Here is a 24,464-nt window from a genome sequence, read left to right as displayed (position 1 = left end):
GGTTGTTCTATCCATGGCTGCTCCTCCAGGCTCCACTCAGCCAGGAACACTGAGATATCTGAGAGCATTTTTGGAAGTTCAACGAGGGGGCATAGGGTATTTTGCAAGAAATTTCAGTGTTGCAAAACTAATCCCTAGTTCCTGGCAGTGAGGCTTCACATAAACAGTGGAATTTTGGCTATTTTAGGGGCATCAGTCAGAAGACAGTGAAAGTGAAAAATGAGGAAGGAAGAGTACTGGCACTGCATTTTGTCCTGCTTTTTGCAGATTTTTCTGTGGATATCTTCCTATCTAAACCAGGAAGATTTCCAATATGGGGGGAGGAGGGCAATAGAGCATAAAGACCTATAAAGAGCTAGAAAGCAGGAAATCTCTGAATCAGCTGAGATGTATCTGTTCCAGTTTGTGCTGGACACTGAAGAACACCTGTCCTCTTTATGTCTTGTCCCTGCTAAAGCAGCCAACATCAGAAAAGCTGACACCATCCAGTGTGCAGCACCTTCTCGTGAGCACGTTTTAAAGATAGAAGGTATTAAAATCCTAGTTGAGGAGAGATGGGAGCCAGCCATGGCACACTCCCAGGGCTGGAGGGCTGAGTGCAGGAGCATCAGGGCAGGTTTCCATCTGCTTCTCACAGATTGCATCATTTTGGCCCCACAAAGTTCCACGCTTAGAATCTGAGAGTAAAATATTCCACACAGCAGAGAAACATCTTGAAACTGTATCTTATATGTATGCTTTGACTACAGATTCTGGAAAGACACACATCTTTGTCCGTGCCCCTCTCCTGGAGAAAAGACCAGCTTATTAAAATGGAGAACTAGGGAGAAAAGGAGAAGTAAAAGGCAATCTTCAAATGCATCTAATTGAAGAAAAACCCACGTCAGTAAGGACATAACCTCAGTGTCAGATCAGCCAGAGTTTTTAAAAATCTTTTATCAAGGATCATGTATGAAAGGTTTTTAAAGCAGTGGATATATCATGGGATGAAAGAGGAGATCTCTTTGTCATCACTGCTGGTGGTGACAGTCCACCAACAGAGATGTCAGTTGTGAGGTCCAAAAAGAAACTGTGCAGAGGGTTGAGCTGTTCATCTGCTCCCAAGTGACTGGAAGGATGGTCTGCTCTGCGAATAAGTGAAAAGCAGTAAACACAGAAAGAAAAACTCTGAATTGTATGCTCCAATGACTCAAAAAGATACTGGAAAGATCACTGAAAAGCACAGGCTGACAGAAAAACGGTACTAGGAATTACTGTGGGACAAATTAGGGGGTAGAAAATATAGAGCATGCTCCACCCCTGAGAGGATGAGTGGCAGCTGGGACAGAGTTAATTTATTTCCTAGTAGTTGGTACAGTGCTGTGTTTGGAATTTAGGGTGAAAGTAATCTCAGACTTTGTGTTGTGATAAAGTGTCCAGGCATGAATTGCACTTGTGGGATTGATACAGCTTTCATGTTGCAACATCAAATGCTCAAGACTGTGGAGATTTTTCAGTTCTCAGAAACCCATATGCACATCTTGAATATTGCTACATCAGAACAACAGAAAAAAATGCAATTGTTGGGGTAAATTTTAAGCTGTTTGCTGAGGAAATTTTGCATTTAACTCAGAATCTAGGAAAGCTGCTGTGAAAGTCTTCAATTTCTTCTTACTTTGTGTTTTGTGCAGGTTGAGCTACAGAAAAAAACCCAACCAAGTCTGACTTTTATAAAGCTGCCATCACTGAAATGTTCCTGCACTCAGTTATTCAAACAGCAGCATCAAGAGGCAGGCTGTAAGTATTTCTAATTTTTTTTTCATGTGGTGAAAGGTTCTGCACTGTCTGTAATGAGGTGGTTGGTGTCCATGGGAGCTCACAAACAAGCTTCTCCTTGAGCCCTGTGCATGTCAGGCTGCCAGCAGAGGTGAAAGGGAGACTTTGCTCAGGAATTTATGGGTCAGGAATCCAGTCTGTGCACTGGGCAGGCAGATACACTCCCTGCCTACCTGTCCCATGGTGCTGGGGCAGCCCTGCAGAGCCCCAGGGGAGTGGTGCCTGTCCCTGAGCAGTGCTGGTGCAGTGCAGAGCCCCAGGGGAGTGGTGCCTGTCCCTAAGCAGTGCTGGTGCAGTCCAGAGCCCAGTGCTGTACGGCTGCCTCTGGAGGCAGGATCTGGAGGGAGCTGGAGGAGGTGGGCTGCATCTGCACATGCAGAGCTACACGGCCAAGAGAGGGCACAGTTTCATGTGGAAAACATCTCCTCAGAGCCCAGGGCAGTGGTGCTGGCCAGAGGACATCAGTTCTGTGCAGCAGTGATGTGCTGAATTTCTGCTGGGGACAACAGACAGTTCTGCTGCCCACAGAGAACCTGTTTCACTGTCATGTTTGGAACCAGAGGGGACAACCTGCTGTTTCACATGAGCTTATCATGGTTTAGCACACCTTTACAACAGGAACAGAAACTACACGAAGAGAAAAAAAATTACTTCAAGCCTGTGCACATCTCTGCCCTCACTCCAGAGGCAACAGCTCTGGAGTCACTGGGCAGTGAGTGTTCTGAGCATGGGGGGACACTGCAGATATCTCTGGCCTGGTTTTGTCCAGGCCATGGTCAGGGTCAGGCTGTGCTGGGTGAAGAGGAAATACATTTGACTGCTTTACATGGTGCAGACAAAGCTCAACATCAAACCCAAAAAACAGAGCAGCCTTTTCTTAGTGCCTGCATTCAGTACATCACCCCTGGGACCACAGAACTCCTGGGACATCCTGGGTGGGACCAGAACCAAGGCTCAGAAACTCTGCTGTGTTTGGACCAGCAGGTTGAGAGAGGTGACTCTCCCTCTTCACTCAGCACTGGTGAGGCCACAGCTGGCATCCTGTGTCAAGGTCTGGGCTCCCCAGTATGAGAGAGACATGGGCACATTGGAGAGAGTCCACTGAAGGACTGCAGAGATGATGGAGGGACTGGGGCATCTCCCATGAGGAAAGGCTGGGAGAGCTGGGACTGCTCAGCCTAGAGGAGAGAAGACTTGGGGAGGGGTCTTATCAATGTACACCTGAAGGGAGGGGGTGAAGAAGCCAGTGCCAGATCCTTCTCAGTGTTTCCCAGTGACAAGATGAGTGACCAGGTGGACGTGAACTGAAGTACCAGGAAATTCCTCTTAAGCATAAAGTTAAGTCTTTGTTGCTGCAAGACAGACTTAACTGAGGCAGGATGCCCAGAGAAGGTGTGGGGTCTCCATCCTTGGAGATATTCAAAAGCTGTCTGGACACAGGCTTGAGCAACCAGCTGTGACTGACTCTGCTTTGGGCAGGGCAGTTGGACTAGATGATGTCCAGGGCTCCCTGCCAACCTCAGCCATGCTGTGACCTTCATTCTGCTGATGTGCTGTGAGACAAGGCATTCAGGACTTCAGACAGCACTGCCACAGCCTGTCCAGGAAGTGTCCTGGAGCTCATTTACATGTATAATTACCACAGGGCCATGATCTGGTTCTCCACTCTTCTCTCACCCTCTGACCCCTGCACAACACTCCTGCACCACACTGAAAGCTGAACAAGAAAATGCCACTTCATTGAAACAGCCCAGTGCCATTTGTGGCTGTTGGACAGACAGTGAGGAGCTCAGGGGTGTGTCAGCAGAGGGGGAGCCTTCAGTCAAGTGAATCCACTGTGATATATTCCTGTATTCCTCTGGAAAAGAAGGTGGTCCTGGCCACTGGCAAGGCATGGCATTACAGAGCACTCCTGCCATAGTGTATGGGGTTGGAGACAGTAAAGAAAATTTCAGATGAAGATTGCATCTGCCTTCTTGCCCTGTGCTGTGCTCTGTCATGAGACAGAGCACCAGTCAGCTCATGCCTGCTCCCTGTGCCCTCACACGGCACCTGGCACAGCTTTCTGATTGCTAGGGTGTCCAAGAGATATAAGCTGATGATCAAATAGCCTGCCTCAAGGAAGGCAAAATCTGCATGGCCAACACATCAGGGGAGAGCTCCAGCCTCCAGAGGGTTCAGGCTCTTGGCTTGGATAAACCCAGTTGTCAGCACTCAGAACAAATAGGTGGGAGACAATGACTGAAATGCTGGTGCTTTACACCATTGTCCTACTATTGCTAATGTCTGTGTAGAAGAACACACAAGGGGTTAATCTAATTAGCCAGTTTTACTCCTGGGAGTGGCAGAACTCAGCCAAATTAGAATGTCCACCGCAAAGCCTCTCCCAGGTTTACCAGACTCCAGGGGCTGGGAGAAGAGAGGCAGCACATACTGTCACACTGTGCCATGGCATGTGGCACTCGGTCAAGCCATGCTGCTAAAGGGATGACCCTGGAAAAGCATGTCAGAGCCAGGCATCCCCCTCACCCAAGGCTGCCCCAGGCTCTGTCTTCCCTCTGCTAGCACAACTCCCTTTTTTGTTTTCATTGTTGAAAGCCAGCCAGAGACTGTGAAATAATCCACTTGGAATCACTGTTTCTCTTATCTCCAAGGAAACTCTGCTTTGTGTTCAAAATCAAAACCACCAGGATTTTAAGTCTCCACAGGTAGCAGCAGGGAAGCACCCGAAGAGGGAGAAGAGGGAGGAATCTATGCAGAAGGGAAGGAGTTGAGAAGAGCTGTGCACAAGCTCAGCAAATGTGGAAGGGCAAGGCAAGGGGTCACTGAAAAAGCTGTACCAGTCTTTCCAAGGTGGATTTCTAGTGCTGGGTCACTTAGGGAGAGGGCAGGAGTTTAGCAGCCCATCCTCGTGTGGTGGGAGGGGAGGCTCGGTGCTTGTGAGGAAGGGACGGGACCTGCCCCTCTGCTCAGTGGTCTGAAAACTGCCATTAGCAGCTGTCAAATCCTACTTGCTTTTGGGCACACCACGGGCACTCCAGAGTGGGGAGTTACAGCCCCCCCTGACAGCTGAGTAAGGCGGGTGCTTCGCAGGGACCGTCTTTGCAAGGATGGCAAAGGAGGAGTGGATGTCTCCGCTCCCACCTGACCTCCCCCCATCAATAGCTCAGTGCCTGTTGTCAGGAGCATTGAGTCCAGCCACTGGACATTGACTGGACATTTTTTTCAATCCTGAGGACCAGGATCTCTATCCTCACAGGGTTCACAGACCCCCCCGGCTGGAGGTGTCCTCACCCCTGATGCTATCGGATCCTGTGGAGCCTGGCCCATTTCTCGCCCTTGGGAAGGGAAGTACGAGCTGAAAGCAGTACAGCCAAAGTGCCTGTGCTGAAAATTTCCGTTCACAAGCCCAACTGGGGTGAACTCAGCCATCTCTGTGTTGCTATAGCAGCCCCTGGCAGGGCTTCCTGCTCAGTGAAGTGCTAGGGCATCTCTGTTTTCCACTTGGTACCTGGCAGCCAGCTCCCGCCCAGACAACTCCTACCACAACAATGGACCCAGGAGGAGAATAGATCTGCCCAGGGCCCATCCACTGACCCACCTCTGTAAGAGAGCACCAGCTAGGGGGAGAGGAATCTGAAACAGGCAGGAATTTCAGCCCAGCTAAGCTCTAAAATGACAAAGTGATTACCAGCTGAACAGCGGGTTTGGGGCCTAAGTCCAGTAGTGGGAGGACAAATGCTCTCCCCATTGCCCCCTACTCATGCCAACGTCCTGTGATAAGGTTGTCTCACTCAAGCTGCCCACCAAGCATTTAATCCCAGCCTGGAACGTACAGTCCCACTTTTAAAGCACTCCCCTCTGGGCAGCCCCATGTCCTAAAGCAGGCAAGAGCTATCCCTGCCACTCTCTCATGCACATGCCCAAGGAAATCTCCTGCTACCCTCCTTCCCTGCTTCAGCCCCTGGAGTTGGCACCACTCTTATTCATGCATTCAGATTCGCTGACAAAACCACTCACCTGGAACCAGCACAGGTTGTCAAGCAGGGAGGGCAGCGGGTCTTTTTCGTCTTGGGGGATTATTCTGAGTTGTTTCGTTCTTTAATTCTTTCAGCTCAAAGGCAGGAAGCAGGATATTCTCTCTAGAAAGATACAGTGTTAGCAGAGAGCTCTGAGCAGCACCTCCTGAGAGAGGAAAGGAAGACTGTAATATGCTCAGGATACATGGCAGTAAGGGGTGGGGGAGTGGCATGTAGGAGGAGACTGAAAAAATCTTCGATGATTGCAGGAGACCAAAGCACAGAAAGCACCTGTCACCAGGAGGTTGCATGGAGCCCATTCTGGGTCTCTCAGTACCAGTGGGTTTGCACTTTCTTCTGCCTCCTCACACAAGCTGCAAGGAGAGTTAGAAGTAACAGAGAGCAGGGCAGCTGTTAAATGAGATCAGATCTCATCCCCATCCCAGTCCTGCCCCTCATGAGGGTTCCTTCCACGAGGGAGGCTGCATGCATAAGTACAGCCAGCAGCAACAGCTGGATACTGGACAGGCAGATCCTTCACTGGTCTAGTCTGTGTGCACAGGACCTCAGAGGTCCAGACACACCCCTGTGGTTTGTCCAGATCAGCCTGAGGGGATGGGCATGTGTCTGTGCCTCAGCCAAATTGCTGCAGTTCCCCTTTGGTGCATTAGGCAAGACAGAAGGAGGAATCGGTTCACTGAGCGTGCAAAGGAAATACATGAGCAGTACAGTCTTTAAGGGAGACAGACTCTGCCTTCAAGGAAGCAGGCAAAGCTTCCACTGTCTTTACTCACTGATTTTTTAAATACTGATTTCTTGGATAGAATCCCCACATTTCAAAATTTCTATCAATGCACTATGCTAAAACCACAAGTCAGGTTGCAGGTGTGAGCCCCACGCAGCCTGTGCTGGCCTCTGAATGCGGCAGAGTGAAGAATTATGTCCAAAAAACCGAGGCACAGCACCAAAGTTACAACAGCACCTCTGTTTCTATTCCTACCAGATACATGACTCACAATGGACATAAAAGCTGTTTCCTTAAAGTAGCCTTCTCCTTAATTCAGGTGACCTCAGTGAGGGGCTTTGCTGTGTGCTCTGGCTTTGGCACACCAATGTTGATGTGTTGTGTCTGCAGCTGGAGCTTGTCACAGAGTTTGAACTCATCCAGCCAGGAGTAGGTCAAAGCCAAAGCATCAAGCTCATCTGACAGAGGACCCTGGTATTGAAATCTCCCCAAATCCTGTGCCCCCATCAGCTCTGTAGGAAGAAGAGAGCTGGACCTCTTCAGCCCACGTTACAGAGAGCAGCTCCCAGCACCAACTGGCTTTTTCAGACATTGCTCACAGAATTGTTTAGGTTTGAAAAGACCTTTAAAATCATTGAGCACAACCATAAACAGGGATGGTGATTAGATGGGACTTGGCTGGAGTTTGGGATCTTGACTATCTCTGTGGTTCTCCCTTGTTTAAACTTGCACCATCAGCATGAACACAGAGCCATTGCTGCATCAGGAGACAAAGACATACTCTCTGCACCCAATAAACTGCTTGGTCTTCACAAGATTTCGTGGCTCACATAGCCCTAATGGCCTTAATCTTCCTATTGAAGGTTCAATCACATCTCAGGTCATGCAAGTGTCAACTGGGGGACTGGAAACCCAATCCCTGTGCCCTGCAAAATTTCAGTCATCTTTCCAGCCAAGCACATATTGGAATGGGCTACACAAGAACATAATTTTATTCCAAAATTAACGTCTCTGGTTATGGGGAATAGGTTCCAGCTCTCTGCCTGCACCACACACCAAAACCCTTCTGCAGAAATGTGGCTCAGAGCCAGCCCAGCCACAGAGTTAAAGGAAGATGGACCATGGCAGCCTGGTCTGGTGCATGGCTGCTCTCCTTTGCTTCTTCTGCTGGGTCCACAATAGTGGCTGTTGCTGGGGCAGTCCCAGAGAAAGGACATCTCCTACTCTTCGTGCCCCTGCTTCTCACATGGCTTGGCTGGCAGCTGCTCTTGCAGGAGAGCCCCCAGCTGCACTGTTGGCTGGTGACCTGCAGCAGAGCTCTCCCGGGCTGGACAAGTGCATTTCTGATGCTACCCAGAGAGTGGCAGAGCTGCCATGCACTTGGCCAACCCTCAGCTGCTGTGTGTTTCCCTGATTCCACCTCAGGCAGCAGTGTTTGGCTGACAGTGAATGGTTGTCCTTTCCACCTCCTACACCTGAAGTTCAGCTTGGCTCCTAGCGTCTGTACTAATTTCTGCCCATTTTTAATCCCCAGGTTAGCACCCACAGGCCTTTTTAAGCCATAAACTCACAGTGACAAATGCCTTAAACCTTCTCCTTCGGCATTTTTTTCCCGTGTTTCGTTTCAACTTGTTCCTGTGGCAATTTCCAGACAAGTTTGAGTTATTAAATAGGACACAGCCTGAGGCTATGGAGGAGTTGACGAGCTCTGCTCCCTCCGGATGGAGCTGCCTGATGCCCAGGCAGAGTCTTCCCAGGGTAGACCAATCCTTGGGGAGCAAACCCCCTGCTCAGCTAACTCCCACAAGTCTCTCCTCATTCTACGAGTGCCAGGCATGCCTGATCATCCACATCACACAGAGGCCACGGGATGCTCTGAGTTTTCAATAATGGGTAAAAAGGAAACTCACAATGTCACCTTGAGGGAGGCAACAAGAAAAGACATGAGAACTGCACCTCACGTCACAGAGTCACCTTTCAGAGGGTGTTCTGACACTATCCTTGCACAACCACTTGAAGATAAAGGAATGGCTTGATGGGAAACAGCCTGGAATAGCTTTCCCAAATCAGCTCCCCGGAGATTTCCTTTCAAAGCACCTTTCAACATGATTTATTCTAATCCTAAAAGTAGACTAAAAATGTTACATAGGCACAGGGCACCCATTCTGTCTTTAAACACATCCTCAGTCTGTATCTCTACCCAACTTGGAAAGACCCCAGTCCTAAAAAAGTGAAGTTCTGGGCAAAGGATTCATCAGACAGATTTTTACGGAGGGTTTGTGTGTCTAAAGGAGAGGTTTGCAGTTCCAGTAAAGCAACTTCTTCTTTATCATCTCTGCTTTTTAAGAAGGATTGGTTATCCAGTGGATCTTTAAAATGCAAGACACCTAAAAATGGGCTAAGAGTTGACTTGTAATGATAAAGAAAAACTCACATGTGAGTGTCTGTTAGAATGCAGTCACAGCACACCCAGTTTGGACACATGACCTGGAGGAGGCATTGAGGCTGCAGGGCTGGGATACAAAACCCAAGTAGAAGCTGTACCCACCATCCCATGGCTTCGCTGGCTTCCAGTAAGCTCTTGGCCTTTTGAAAGTGCTTGATTTCTCTGAACTGCTAAAAAGAAAACCCTTAAGGACCATGCTTAGTCCTTAAGTGAAGTGGAGGCAGGTAGTAGTAGTGAATGGCAGGTAAGTGTGGCAGCCCTGTCACCTGAATGTGTGGGTGACTGGGAGGATGGATGTGGGCCATGCACACCTAGACCTGTCCTAGGACATGGATGTCTTCTGCTGTAGAGTAAAAAGCCACTGGGATATTCCCAGCTGCTAATTGTCGTGGGGAAAAATGTGATTTCTCTGTGTGTTAAGCAATCCTTCAGCCCTTCCTTCCCTGGATTTTGCAATTCTGTAGTCTTGTTCTCCTTGTTACAGTAACCTTAATTTGGGGGTTGGGATTAATTCTGTCTCCTACACTGCTCGCTGGCCCTGGGAGCAGAGTCCAATTATGCAGCTGTGACCTTCATTACAAGTTAGTAGAGTTTCTGCAAATGAACATCCTTTGTGTTTCACAGAGCTGCTCAAATAATGGAATTTCCTTCCTATGGGAAATGCCAATATTTCAACATCTATTTTTGCCCTATTTTTTAGCAAAAAGTCAAAATTTCAACTCTTACAACACATGAAGTTCAGGAAAATTCAGAAATGTAAAAAAAAAAATATTTTGTTTTGGAGCAGACTGATGTAAATCTACTCCTACCTGAGCTGTAATATTTCTTCATGTGAGTGCCTCTCATAATTTTTTTACCTTGTTTTATAGACTGTAGCTCTCATGGTGCTCTGCAGCATCCCCGTGTAGCCAAGCTGTCATGGTGCATTGTCCTGGATGCAGCCTGGAGGGAAAGCAAAGGCCAAGTAGAAGAGGGCCCAGAGGGCTAAAAGAGAAAGAGCATCCAGTGCTGTTCTCACTGACAGCACCTGCCAGGACGTTTTGGTTAGAATTTCTGATGGGACAACAAAACAAAGAAGCTGAAGTTAAAAAACTGTATATCCAATGATAAAAACTATTACCCCAAATTTTAGCTTGGGCAGTTTCAGCTGATGAGTGAGACAAAGTTTTGCGAGTTCCTGAAGCTTCTGTCATTCAAAAGTGCCCTCATTTTCTCCTTGGTTCTGCTGAGAGTGGGTGTGACTGAAGCGTTTCAGCTATTTTGAATCCCAGCTCATGCTCTCTGCTTCTCCCAGGTGCACAGGGATCTTGTTCTGCACACTCCTAAGGGGAGTTCTGCTTCAGGAGTTTGTGTGATTTGCTATGTACCTTTTTTTATTTTAACAGTCTCTGTAAATCACTATACAGGCCCAGCCAGTGGGAACTGCAGATTTTTACAGTGGTTGCTCTGGTGATGCCTGACATTTCCAAAACACCATTTTCTCAAACAGTTTGAGAAAGTGCACTGCCACTGGAGAATGAATCCCTTGCTGCCACCCTGAGATATTCCCTGGTGGAAACTCACCTGGTCCCCCCAGCATGACAACAGGGATGAGGAGTAATTTTGCTTTTCTTCCCTGCCCTAATCTACTTGTGACTCTCCCTCCCAGCCCCATGCTTGTCTGCCACACTACAAACTGCCTGATCCATTTGAAAGAGACTCAATTCAGGTTTCATGCCATAAAAATCTTCTTTCTAAAGACCTTTTTTCTTTTTTTAGCTTGCCTTATTGTATTTGTACATTTAACTCTACTGTATTTTGTGTTTTACCCATGACTTGGGAATGCAGCTTTCTTCCATGGCTTGTGCAGTACAGAGACAGTTCCAGTGACAATGTGACACTTTTTTAATTTCTTCCCTTTCCATGAGCAGTCTGCATGTCTCCTTCCTTCACACCTCTGCTTTTTGCCTCCTGCAGCCTGTGCTTGGCTGTGCTTTGTGCTGCACAACTGCCCACCCTGGTTCTCACTCTCCCAGGTTGGGCAACTCTCTCTTCTGCACTGCTGCAGTTTCTGTGCACAGTGGAGTCCCAGTGTGGATGCCAACAGTCATCAGCTGCCTGCCTGAATATTAGCACAGAGCTTGTGTTCTTTGTCACGGTGGCTGGAAAATCACTTTCTGCCTCTGGAGTAGAACAGTCATAAAAGCAAAGTACCAGAGCTGCGTTCTCTACGCTCGCCTGGCATTTTAACTATTACACAACTCTTCTCACCTATATGAGATGCTTCTTCTTTGCTAGAACCAGGCAGTTCTCTTGCAGTCACTTATGAGTTTGGACAGCTGAGTTCCAGACGTGCCCAATTGCTCTGGCTGCTTTATGGACAGACATGCAGTGCAACCTCACAAGTGAATTCACGTAGGCAGAAGCATTTCTCAGGGTCCATCTTCACACACCCTTTGAAACACTGTGAAATGCATCCTGCCAGAAACGTGGACAGCATGACTTCCAGGGATTGCCCTTACAAATATATTATTTCTTGTTGAAACTCTCATGCAAATTCTTTCAATAACAGAATTTCCTGCTGTGGAGAAGGATTCAATATACAGCACAGGGTGGATGTGCCTTGCCACAGCTGCCCTTGAAGGAGGGAGAAGCCAGAGTAGACATGATGGCTGGGCCTTTCCCTGGCCCTTTCTTCAGATCCTTATTTCTCAAAACTGCTATCTACCCAGCAAGAGGCAATTCAGACTGGGAGTTTAGCTGAATATCCACAACAGAGTGACATGAATGTGATCTGACCTTATCCCTTCATCTCCTGCCTTGTCTGATCTCACTCCATTCCTTCTGAGTGGTTTTCAAGTAATGAGGGTCAAACCTGAGGTGGTTTATTCCATGGTCCAGGATATTGTTCAGGTTGGAAAAGCCCTCTGAGACCATCAAGTCCAGCCACTCCCCCAGTTACAGTTTTCCAGCTGTGCAATGGCTTCCAGCTCTTGTTTGTTGTCATCCTGCCAGCATTGGTGTGGGTGCACTTCAGTTGGTGTATTGATCCCACCCCCTTTTTGAAGGGAGAAGCCCTAATTCCAAAATGACCATTCTCAGATGATTCCATGGTTTCTAACCCATCAATAACCTTTGTGTCTTTGCTGCTCTATTGATCTCCATTCTCTGCCTTCACAGAGACAGCAAACCCTCCCTCAAACATCGGTGCTCTGTCCCCAGGCTTATTCCTAGTGAATAAACCTTTGCAGTTTTTCTCACCTTGCCCTTTCCCTGCTCTGTTCCCTCCCCAGCATCACTTTCCTGCTGCTCTTCCCTGACTCCCCAGCCTCCCTGCCACCACAGCTGGGTGATGATGGACCAACCAAGGATGGTCAGGGAGAAGGGAATCCTGCTCAAGAATGAGAGTTGGATTCTTGGGAAACACAGGTTGTTGGATTGGAGGCAATCACTCTGGAACAGTCTCTGGCTTGAGTGATGTTAGAAGGTCCCTGGGAAGCCGTGACAGGAGAAATTGAATCTTCAGTGCAGGATGATGTTATCCCATAGGACAACTGTGGTATCAGGAAGGCCAAAACTGGAAGAGCAACTCTGTTGAGAGGAGCTGCACTTGGGGTAAACCATATTGTTTGGGTGTATTTTTTATGTAGCCAATCAATTAAAAAAAAAAAACAACAAACCAGTCCTTGGAAGCAGCAGCAGTCTTCTGAACACCAGTGGACACAATTATTATTTGTTCTGAGTGTGGTTTTTTTCTGTGGATGAGACTCTGCAATACAGCACCTTCATGTACACCCTGTTCTATGTCAATAATCTGAAATGTCTGAACTGGAGATTAATTACTTCAGGGGAACAGCTCGCATGATCTTGCAACAACAGCACCCAGCTTTCATTTGGGCATCCTCTGTTAGTGAGTTGTAAGAACTGGAGGATGTCACAAAGCCCTTCTGTTGTTTCAAGTAGCTCAATCTGATGCTACTGTGGGCTAAGTCTGCCTTCTCCAAGCTGGGAAAACAGGATGGAAATGCTTTACTTCTTCTGCTTTGATGATATATTTGTCCAAATTTAACTTGGCCCATTTTCTTGGGCATTTTCTGCATGGTATCACCATTGGCATTGTGCTCTTCCCCAGCAGCTCCCAGTGCTGTATATGTGTGTATATGTATTACAAGGACAAAAGGGACCAAGTGTGATCATCTGGTCTGACCTCCTTTTTCAGGACAGGAATAGCCCTGTGTTAATTAATTTTCTTTTAAGTGGAATATACTATTTAGAAAAATTTCGGAACCTGCATTACTCTCTTTTGGTGGTCATGAATTCACCAGAATTTCAGGCAAATTATATAAGCCTGGTTCTACCTGACCCTGGAAATGATACATGATCAGTAGGAAGAAGGGGTCAGCTGCTGCTGTACGGGAGCTGACCTGAACTTTCTAATGTTAATGGCAATGCTGGCATTGGCACACCAAGAGACTGCAGCTTAATCACCATGGAGAAGCCAGGACTCGTGCACACAGCACCTGCAGACACAGTCTTAGAGGCTAAAATGAAAATGAGGTCTGGGATATGAAAATCTTAGTAAAGGTGGATGATCCTGGGGGCTGTCACGGGGACTGCAGCACTTCCCAGTTTTTTCCAGATGCCCCCTTAAATCATCACCTCCCTCAGCAAAGATTCACATGGTTTCTCCTCTCCTCCCAGGTGAGATCTTAGACTACAGACTGAAGGATTGTGTTGACTTCTGAGGTCTAGTTTTGCAATTTGCTTTCCATTAGGAGTCTACCCCATTATTCAGTGGCTTTCTGGAAGGAGAATTAAAAACTGCAAGACTTCAGAAAACACAGAGCTCTAGAGGAAATCTCTACCCTTGGCTTTCCTTCACTGAATTTCAGAATCCCCTAAAACCATCTGCTTTCAACCACTCCTGATGGACTTTGTCTTTAATTCTCTCAAGTTCTCTCTAAGAAAAGCACACTCTACCTTTCTCTTCTCCAGAGACTTTATTTCACTCTTTTAATGACACTCTTCTGTCATATTTCTTAGGCTCCTAATTTTGACAAAACACCTTTTCACCTTGGGGTAGAGCCTTGCTGTAAGACCCCCCGTTGGAGAACTCAGAGGTTCCCAGATCCAGAAGGAATCTCCACATCTTTCCTGCTGTGGGGCATCTCCTGGAAGCTGTATCACAAAGATTCAGAATCTCCTCTTTCTGACTGCTGGTGACACTCAGTGCACCTCCTTGCCAAACTGTCTTTGTCCTCAGAGGATGGTATGTTACACCAAAGGGGTATGTAGCTATCTGCCTATCTTTGGATCTCGTCCAGTCAGCAGGATTTCTGCCAGATCACTCTATTATAGACCTGAATATATTAATGCAGTCTGAAGTCAATAAACCAGATTTCAAATTAACAGTAGAACAGGTTGAGCTTCATAAGCTTTTCCCTTTCTACTACATCTCTGAAGTATTACAGTGGAAAGCATGGCCTTCCCTTCAATCAGTTCTCCAGAGCTATTCTCTCAGGGATAGTTTTGTTCCCTTTTGGTGCTACAGAAGGGTTTGCTGTCCACACTTCACCCCCTGGGGCACAGATTTGGTGCCCGAATTTCCCTGGCCCACGCAGGCAGCACACACAGACAGTGCTGGGCTGTGATTTGGAGGGTCTCCATCCATGGGAAGGGTGCTCCAAGCTGGCTGTCCTGTGCCAGCACACAGCACAGCTGGGTATGGGCAGTCACACTATTCAGGATCCCTCCTGCCTCCAACCGAGCACCCTTGCTGAGTGTCCAGACAGGGAGCTTTCTCCCCATCCCCTATCATGGGTCATAAAGAGGATGGGAGATGTGGTGGCCCCAGATGCCTGTGGGTGTCAGGTGGAGCTCAGACAGGCACGTGGGGCCCAAATCCTTGCTCAGAGAAGCTTGGAGTGGTGCTGTGCTGGCTGCACTCTGTCAACAGAGGCAACACAAGCTGTCTCACAGCTCATTACAGAAACTGAGCCAAAGGGAAGGCACGTTTCCAGCTTATCAGGCCACCTCCTCTGTGAGCTCTCTGATCTACTTTTCCAGTGATTGTTCCTGACCTAGGAGAAGCCCCTGAGAAATCTCACCGTTCATAGCCTGCAGCTAAACGGGCATCTGCAAGCAGCCAGGGTGGGGAGCCAGGAGCATGGCACACACTGTCTGACTAACCAGATGGAAAATTCCACTCCTCTTCATCATGGCAGACCATGCTGAAGCACCTGGGAAGCAAACCAGCAGTGTGTTTATCTGCTTGCCAGGCTGCTGCTTTTCTTTGCTCCCATGAACTGTGCACATGTGCCAGGATACCTACTCTATCTGCTCAGCCCTCTTTTAGCACTGTGATAAGAAGTACCTCTGGAACAACGTCCTGCCTACTTGGCTCTGCTTTGGAATATTTTTTTTAGCACTGCTGACACTCAGTGCAGAGCAACATGAAGGGCAAAGCTCCAGCATGGTGACCAGCAGAACTGATCTCTCCTTCAGCTCTGGCCATGCTGAGCACAAGAAACCGGTTCCCCTGCTGCTCTCATTCCTTGCACCTTTGGAGTGATCAGCTCTGGACAACCTCTGCTCACCCCAGGTTAACTCAAAACCTGTTACCTTGGGCAAACAACTTACAGTCTCTTCTTACTTAAAGACATGAATGATAAAGTAACACCGAGGAATGCCAGCCTTTCAACAGTGCAGGAATCCTGGCTGAGGGTCTGAAAGCTCTTGTGTGCTCCCAGCACAAATCTCTCTCTCTGATTTGAGCATATTTTTCTCTCTTCCTGCTGCTTTCCCACACACACACACGCTCTTACCTCCCAAATCTTCAGCTGTGCTCATGGCAGGTTTGTTTAGTTCCCTGTGAGGAGATGAGAAGAGCATGCGAGTGTCCGAGCAGAAAGCCTTGTGCTACAATGTCACTCAGGTCACCAGCATACAGCCAGTGCTAACCAATGAGACTAAATCCCATGGGAATTACACAGCTGTAAATTCTGGAAACTATGCTTCCCACTTTGAATGTACCATTGCTGATTCCCTTGCAATACCATGCAATGAAATGATACAGAAACAGCAAATAAAGAAATAAAACATCATTCACTTCTAACACTTCTACACCATGGAGTGTCTCACTTGTTAATGGCCACAAGGCACCCACTGCCTCTGATCATGGCAAGGACAAGGAAATGCAGAGCAAGTGGCTCCACAATGATCCTGGGGCTGAATGTCCACCTTGTAGCAGCAACACGCTTTGGCACTGACAATAAGGCGAGCGAGCCGCAGGACAGAAGTGTTCTCTGAAGGATTTTACTTAGATACTCAGTAACAAGGTTATTTAGTAATGCTTCAATTCCATGATATGCTCCCTTGGACAAGTTTTTATATGCATATATGTTTCATCCACAGGTTTAAAACTTTGTTTCAAAAAAAACCCATTTGATGGGGGAGGTCTGTTAGCACTGCCCAGTTCAGATAATTTAAAATGTGGTGTCAGAAGAGAGACTGAAATTAAAAGAGGTGGTGCTTGCTCAGTAACTAACCAGGCATCTAGCACAAAAAAAAATCGAGTTCTGGTTAAGATGAGTATATTGCATAGCTGTTGTAGAAAATGTAAAATATGGACGGAGTGTAGTGACACAGCCAGTATCCTGTCTTAATTCACATGCAGCCCAAGAGCAAAGCTGCTTCTCGAAGGTCAGAAGTGTGTGAACAGCTGTTCACAAAACCTGGATTCACATAAAATCTGTAAGGTCAAATTACATTAGTGATACCCCATACCCTCGCCCCCCATTCCTGTGACAGTGGGAAATGGCACGAAAACCAGAAACAAGAAAGTGTATTTCCTGGTCCCTTAACATCTTTAATGCTTCCCGGGATCAGGAGTCCTGCCCACATTTGGGATCTCCTGTATGACTAACAAAGTCGTCATGCAAAATCGAGCAGCAGTATTACCTTTGTAGGGTGCTCACCATACCTTCACACCGTAGACCTTGAGCAAAGCCTGCAGAGGGGACGGGGGGGGGGGGGACAGGGGGAAGCTCAGGCTGGCTCAGAAGCCAAGCTCTGCCTGCTCAGGTCGAATGACAGGCTCTGCCCGCTTCCAACTGCACGGTAACGCCAGGCACCAAGCTTTTGAAGACGGAAAGAAATCCTTTGGAGAGGAGGGGTTAGCCACGAGCATCGTATCCACAGCTCGCTCTTTATTCCTTCTTGGGCCCGCGGCGTCCGCTGGCCACGGGAGGGAGGCTGGGGGTCTGTCCCGGAGCTGTGCAGGGAGCGGGGACCAGGGGACTGTCCCAGAGCTGTGCAGGGAACAGGGTCCCGGGGTGTGTCCCGGCGCTGTGCAGGGAACAGGGGGCGAGGGACTGTCCCAGTGCTGTGCAGGGAACAGGGGCTGCGGGGTCTGTCCCGGAGCTGTGCAGGGATCAGAGGCTGCGGGGTCTGTCCCAGAGCTGTGCAGGGATCAGAGGCTGCGGGGTCTGTCCCAGAGCTGTGCAGGGATCAGAGGCTGCAGGGTCTGTCCCAGAGCTGTGCAGGGATCAGGGGCTGCAGGGTCTGTCCCAGAGCTGTGCAGGGAGCTGGGGCCAGAGCAGGCACTGGCCGGGCTTGGGGGGATGCTGGGCAGGAAAGTTTGAGGGCAGGGGGAGTTGTGGCGAGGAGGGGACGCAGAAAGGAGCCAGGAGGCCTGAAGTCAGGTCTCGCAATGCTGAGCGCTGAGTGGGACAGTCTGTCCTGGGGATAACAGGGAGTCCCTCTGATAATCGTGCTGTCTGCTGGGAACATGGAACCATTTGCAAAGTCAAACCACGGGAAGACCTTCTCAGAGCACACAGTCCTGCACTGGTGTCCCTGGGAAAAGGCCAAATGAGCCCCATCCCAAGCCCTGAACACTCCAGCTGTGACTTGCAGCACAGGAATGGTGTCCATGCTGTGCTTGCTACCAAGTCTGCTGGCCTAGGCTGATCCAGTGGCAGAGCTGCTCACTTGTGGCTACTCCTGCGTGGTGCTGTGTGACACCCTTCAGACACTCTGCCTTCCTAGGGATGCCCTTACAGAGCACTTAGGTGATGCTACACTGTGTGGTGCTGATGTATCCCACACACCAATGTACAGGGGCATTGTTGATTTTTCATTCAAGAGATTCATTTCTTGCCTTAGGCTGCTGTAGTACCACGAGGGCCTCACTGAAGGCTATGATCCAATCCATCTGGAAAGGTCTTGCTGTGCAGCAGGCCATCCATGGGGACAGACAGCACATCTGACATCCAGTCAAGTGTCCTGTACAAGGGTGTACATGTGGGCTCTGCAGGCAGCAGCTGCAGCACAACTCCCATGCCCAGCATCACAGGGTGCTGCACCCATTGATGCTTTTCAGCAAATGCTTCCTTTCTCCCTGAGTAAGAGTGAGCATTTCCATTTCTACAGTGAATGGTCACCTTAGAAAAAAGCTTTGAATACACACCCTGCTTTTTGAAGTCTGATTTGACATATAAGCTGATAGCTGGTCTGTAAAGGTGTGACTAGCAGTCAATCACTTTATTCTACAAAAAGTTCAGTCTCCTCTCATGCAGTCAGGTTCTTCTGACCCCCTTCTTGGGGGGTGTGTGTAGATTCCTCCCTTGGCTGGGGATGCCCTCCAAGGTTACTTGTGGGGGAATTCTGACCCTCTGCTCCACTCAGGTGAGACCCCACCTGGAATCCTGCATCCAGCTCTGGGGCCCAACATCAGAAGGATGTGGAGCTGTTGGAGCAGATCCAGAGGAGGCCACAGAGATGCTCCAAAGGCTGGAGCCCCTCTGCTCTGCAGAGAGGCTGGGAGAGCTGGAGATGTTCAGCCTGGAGGCAAGAAGACTCTGGGGTGACCTCATTGCAGCCTTTCAGTACTTAAAGGGAACTTATAAAAAGAGGGAGAGTGACTTTTTACACTGGCAGGTAGTAACAGGACAAGGGGGAATGGTTTTAAACCAAAAGAGGAGAGATTTAGATTAGGTGTTAGGAGGAAATTCTTGATTGTGAGGATGGTGAGGCCCTGGCACAGGTTGCCCAGAGAAGCTGTGGCTGCCCCATCCCTGGAAGGGTCCAAGGCCAGGTTGGATGGGGCTTGGAGCAACCTGGGCTAGTGGAAGGTGTCCCTGCCCAGGGCAGGGGGTGGAATGAGATGCTCTTTAAGGTCCCTTCCAATTCCAACCTGTCTGTGATTCTATGACTATACACCTCCAGATTTACGGCCTTTCTTTTGTGCTCTAGTGCAGGTCCTTCTTTAAACACAGATGGGCTGAAATCCTGAGCTTGGGTGCTACAGCACAGGGTACTAAAGCAGGTACCCATTCAGGGATGCTAAACAGAGAGGCAAGAACACAGTGAATTGTATAAACATATCCAAACCCACGAAAGTACAACTTTTCAGTAAGAAACTGTGAAAAACCAAGTGCTTGCTTCCCCATCTAGTGGTTATGTTCAGAAGGAAGAATGTTCTAAATATTATCTGCTGGTCTCTGGAGGCTGGGGCTATGTGCATGCAGTGTTCCAGTGAACTATAAGATCAAATACCACAAATGTGGTCTTATGTGGTTTTGCACATTGATCCTATTTCAGATGGACAAGGACTCACAGTTATAACTCTCCATGTCCTCGTCCCCTTTTACCTGCACAGCTCCTTTCAGACAGTCTTTTTAGAATGAAAGAGATCAAATATATCACAGAACCATAGAAAGGTATAGAGAGGGCGAGACATTTTGTACTTTAAGTTGCTGCTTGGAACAAAGCTGACTTCAAAGTTAGATCAGGTTATTCAGTCAAATTTGATCCAGCTAAATTTGAAGCTCTCCAAGGTTGGAAAGTAAGGATGGATCACTGCTCAGTAACCCAGTGTGGAGCCAGTACTGCTCCACCAGCTTGGGAAAGCAGTTCAGGAAAAAAAAGTCCTAGGAAAAAAATGTTCCCAAGTCCTGTCAGAGAATGGGTGTGCAGGTCCCTTTTTGTTTGCACACTGCTGAGGCTGCAGAGGAAGATGTTGCTTCCATTTCAGCTCTTAGGTCGTGCCAAACACAGGCTCAAACTGCCAGGGTCGGGGTCTCCCAGCAATGCAGGGCGGTGGGTGAGATTTCTAAGCCTCTTATCTCAGCCCCTGAGCAGCCCCAGTTACTGACAGCTTTGCTCAGGCTTTCAGGCTCTAATGTCATGCAGAGCCCCCACAAAGCTCTGAGGACACTGATCCGAGTCGTGGGCCCATGTGCCTGGGAGGGTCACAGCTGAGGAGCAGCACAGACATTGCAAGAGAATCAGAGATGTGAACCACAGACCGGGAATGATTCTGAGGCATTTCCTTGTGTTTGTAGGTGCACTTAGTCCCTGCACACATGCACTTTGCTGGAAATGAGACACAACTTGGAGCGACCCAGCTTGCTTCCTCTGAGAGGAAACATCAGGGAGGTGATGATGGCTCAATGACCCCACCGTGGTGTTTTTAGCACTGTGTCCCAAGTCCTGTGTTTTGACATATCCCTTCAGCTCCTCATGGCAAGCAACACTTCCATTCCTCTGCTCTCGGGGCCTCGTAAGCCTCCTTCTTGTTATCCCAGACCACCACCTAGTGGGTGCTGGAGATCCCACCACAGCCCGGGAGAGGGCTACACCATGGCCCAGGGAGACCAGGCTGCTCCTCTGAGTGACCCTTAAGTGATGCCTGGATGAACAGAGCTGTGTGCCAGCAGGACACCACCGGAATTTCGGAGTTTCACGTGGCTGGGCTGTTTGTTACATGCAAAGCAATTAACAGAAAAACCTTCCCCTTCACTCAGTGGTGCCTTTCCTCATGCTGTTATAGGGTCTGCAGTTGAAACTGCATACAGCTCCTGGAAATGCTGAGAAAGCCCCCAAATATTCCCTTATTTTTATAAGCCAGATTCAGTTCTGCAATGTGTTGAGCATGAGAGTAGCTTCACTCGGGAATCAATCCACTGATAGGATGTATTGATCATTCCACTTTAGCAAGTATTTTACCCTGTAGATTTTCCCACTGAAATCATTGCAAATCCTTGCAGATGAGTCTACTAGAAAGAACTGAATTTAATAACAGCCTGAAAACCTTCTGAAACTACACCAGATGCCCATGAAAAGACAAAGTGTGGGCTGTATGGTTGGTTGGTTCCTCAAAACTGTCAGGAGATGAACTCTTTCCTCGCAGCTGGAGAAAGATTGATGGCTGTCCTTCCTCAGGGAAAAATCTATAATTCAGTCCTCCCAAAGGGGGAAACAAATGTTTCATGAGAAATCCCTGGCTGAGCTAGAACCTCTGAAAACATTAATGGGGGTAACCAACATCACTGTCATGTTGAAGACCCTCACAACAGCTTATGTGCAGCTATTAGTTTCCAATGATGAACCATTATCTTCACATTGCTTGTTGACTGAAATCAGGTCAACAGATGGATTTTCTTTATTGTTGCAATTTCCAGCAAGTGTTTGAAAATACATGGCTTGGCCACCGCTCAGCAACCCAGTGTCATTAATACAGCAGTTTCTGGCTGAGGGCCATGATGCCACAGGAGGTGTCATCTGCTGCAAGAGGGGTCAGGACTTTAACAAAACATTCTGAAGAGGATCTACAGAAGACCCAAAGAAATGGTCTGGCAGCTGGCAAAGCCTGTGACATTGGTCAGTTGAGTCTGCCATAAGTCCATGCTGCTGCTGAAGAAAGGAAGCCCCATCCCTTCTAAACTTGCTCGTCCTTGCCAGCTCTCTCGTGCCATGAGGAATAAGTTCTCTGAGAAATAACCCCATCAGTGCAGAGACAAGTTAAAAAATTCAGTTTCAGCTGGATCAATTCAACCAGAACCTGACTTACACACAGTCCTGGATATGGTTCCCAATTAATAATGGTTACTGTACCACTGAAAATCATAGAGGTGTGGGCAGAAGGGACCTCTGGGGGCATCTGGTACAACTTTCTGCTTGATCCAGGTCTGCCACCAGAAGCAGACAAGATGGTACATGGACTGACCTACACGGTGTGAGGAGGTCCAGGTCACTGGTAGAGTGATAGAGCTGGAAATGAGTTAGTGACTGCCTTCACTCTACAGTGTCTGCACTCTAGAGTCTCTCTTTCTTTCCTTGCTGATGGATGCTATAGATCAAAATGCCACCATCATGCTCTGAAACAACACTCTGTGAATCCTTCAGGGTCTGAGCTCATCCAAAAGTCTCAGAAAGCTTGTAACAGGGTGGGTTGGTTTTGGTTGTGAGGGTTTTTTTGGTTTGTTTTTGGTGGGTTGGTGTTTTGTTGGTGGTGATTTTTTTTTTTTTTTTTTTGAGAGCTCAGCCATGGAAAAATATTTAATTTGTCAAAGTCATAGTGACTTTTAGGCCATGTCCCTTTAGAAATGCTGACCTAACAATAGTACTAATCAGAAAGTATGGCATTTATAGTATCTTAATGGCATGCACCCAAAATAGATTCTAGTTATATCAGCAAGTTGACAAGCTCACAGGGTACAGATAACTCTTGTAATTAATTTCTAAAAGTCACAGGAACTGTAAAGTTGGTGTGGGTGGAGTTTACTTTTTTATTGAAATAATAAAGTGCTAGAATCACATTTATCCTGGTGTTATTATAGACTTACTTGAAGGTAAATTAAATCAGAATTTGGCTTCCCAACACTGTTAGGATAAAACTGTTAATTTTCCTCTCTTATGCTAATGATTCTGAGGAGCATGGGCTCTAATTAGAACATGAATAGAGAACACACTGTGACCTGCTGGTTCTTAAGGTCTAATGAGTGTAACTTTCTGAGGTACATTCTTTTTAAATCACTTCCCTTAAATAGGTCACATCACTCACTATGCTGGTATCACACATTCATTAGAGAAGCACAGGACAGTAATTCCTATAATTAAAGTTGCCCAACATTTTCATGATAAAAAACATGTTCTTAATTTCTTATAGGTTTAATGGGCATGAATACTTGGAAGGGAAATTTTCTGTAATGGATATCTGTATCAGGATAAGGACCTAAATTAAAAATGTAATTATTGTTTTTTAGATACTCACATAGTGGGTAATTACTCTCACACCTTTTCAATATTAGTGTTTGGCTCAGTTTGTAGGACAGGTCTGCTTTGGGACAGGAACTTAATTCCATAAAGACTGGAGCTAAATCAGCCATATTGTATATCCCTGAAAATTACAGTTCTTGTGTGAATAGAGACATGCCAATGCTTTTGGCTAAATTCTCTGCACCAAATGTTCTCCAGGGAAGAGGCACAGACAAGGTGCAGAGCCATGCACAAACTCAGGCTGCCACGTGGACATCTAGTGCTCACCCCTGTAACTTGCCAGTGGACATGCACTGAAAAAAATCTTATGAACCTGTTCAAAGTTTCAGGTCATGGTCAGAGGATATGCTAAAATCAGCTTTAAGTCAGCTGGGCTCAAATAAAAAGTGTTGCAGCCTGATGACCAGAGTTTGAGTAGCATTGATTCTGATTTAGCAGTGTTGGTGCTGTGACATCAGGTGTTCCAAGCCCTGGACCAAAGGCCTGCCTGCCACCTACTTTCTCCTTATTTTCTGTCCTGCCCACTCAGATTGCAGGGTCTGCACTGCTGGGTTGGTGATCTGTGGTGTCAAACCCCACAGGTCTTTGTAGGACCCCATCAGGTGCTTCCTGGATATTTTCTTGGCTGTTGTTAGTGGTCAAAAGTTGCATTCAGCCTCTAAAAAGTTGTATTTAGTCTCCAGCTGCAGCTGTGGCTTTATCCATCATGACAAAAGTCTTCTTCCTGCATATAAGACTACTGCTAAAAATTTTACACAAAGGGCATTGAGGTTGTTGGGCTTCTCCCAGCTGCCTTGTGGACAGGATGTTCAATAGACAGTAATATGGCCCATTCTCATAAAGTTTTTCCTCTTCAGGGAGCAAATGTGATGGTGCTCACTGAAGAGCTGACAGCTCAACCTCCCTTTTTAGCCTCCTTACAGAGACTGGGTATCTGGCTTTGCATTCAAACACTTTGTATTCAGACTCTGCACCAAACACAGAATAATTAATTAATATTAATTATTAATTTCCTAGAATAATTTTCTCTGCTGTGAACCCTTTATTTTAAGTCCTCTCCAGAATTTAGATGATCTAATTACTAGATTTTTTTTTTTTCTAGTTAAACAATAATTTTCCAAATCTCTTTACCACACTTAGTTCCAGAAAGGAGAGTTTTCTGCTGAGATGCAACCCAAACATTTCTGAAGCCCTGCTATGTGTCCCCCAGGTATCTGTGGATACCATGGCCAGAGCTTTACCCTCAGGGAAAACAGGAATGACTTGCTCAGGACCATGTAGCTTATTGACTAGTAGCAAGTTTATTTAAGCCAGGAAGGATGACAGGACCCATCTTGGGTGAAAAGCAACACTCTTAATGGTATTTTTCTTCTGCCTTGATAGCCAAAGAGTAAGAGGT

The 24,464-nt window shown here is 47.4% G+C and overlaps 1 protein-coding gene across 9 annotated transcripts in view; it reads right to left on the bottom strand.

The window, feature by feature from the left end:
- LOC113958410 (excitatory amino acid transporter 4-like) overlaps positions 1 to 17,038 on the bottom strand; it is a 36,203-nt gene extending 19,165 nt beyond the window's left edge. For 4 of the 9 annotated variants that reach the window (XM_027666637.1, XM_027666630.1, XM_027666636.1 and 1 more), the window contains exons 1-4: positions 16,986 to 17,014; positions 15,829 to 15,872; positions 9,883 to 9,967; positions 5,836 to 5,957 (exon numbers count right to left, since the gene is read on the bottom strand). The gene's annotated coding sequence lies outside the window, so the exon portion shown is untranslated. Of the gene's footprint in view, positions 1 to 5,835; positions 5,958 to 9,882; positions 9,968 to 11,275; positions 11,369 to 15,828; positions 15,873 to 16,963 lie in introns of those variants that run through there. The other 5 variants (XM_027666629.1, XM_027666632.1, XM_027666631.1 and 2 more) reach the window with 5 other exon arrangements.
- Between the last annotated feature and the right edge of the window lie 7,426 nt (positions 17,039 to 24,464).

The sequence above is a fragment of the Corapipo altera genome, unplaced genomic scaffold, assembly GCF_003945725.1.
Source record: "Corapipo altera isolate COAL_440 unplaced genomic scaffold, ASM394572v1 193, whole genome shotgun sequence".
In the NCBI taxonomy this organism is placed as follows: domain Eukaryota; kingdom Metazoa; phylum Chordata; class Aves; order Passeriformes; family Pipridae; genus Corapipo; species Corapipo altera.
Note: the sequence above shows the minus strand (reverse complement) of the source record. Positions and strands in the feature narration are given on the sequence as shown.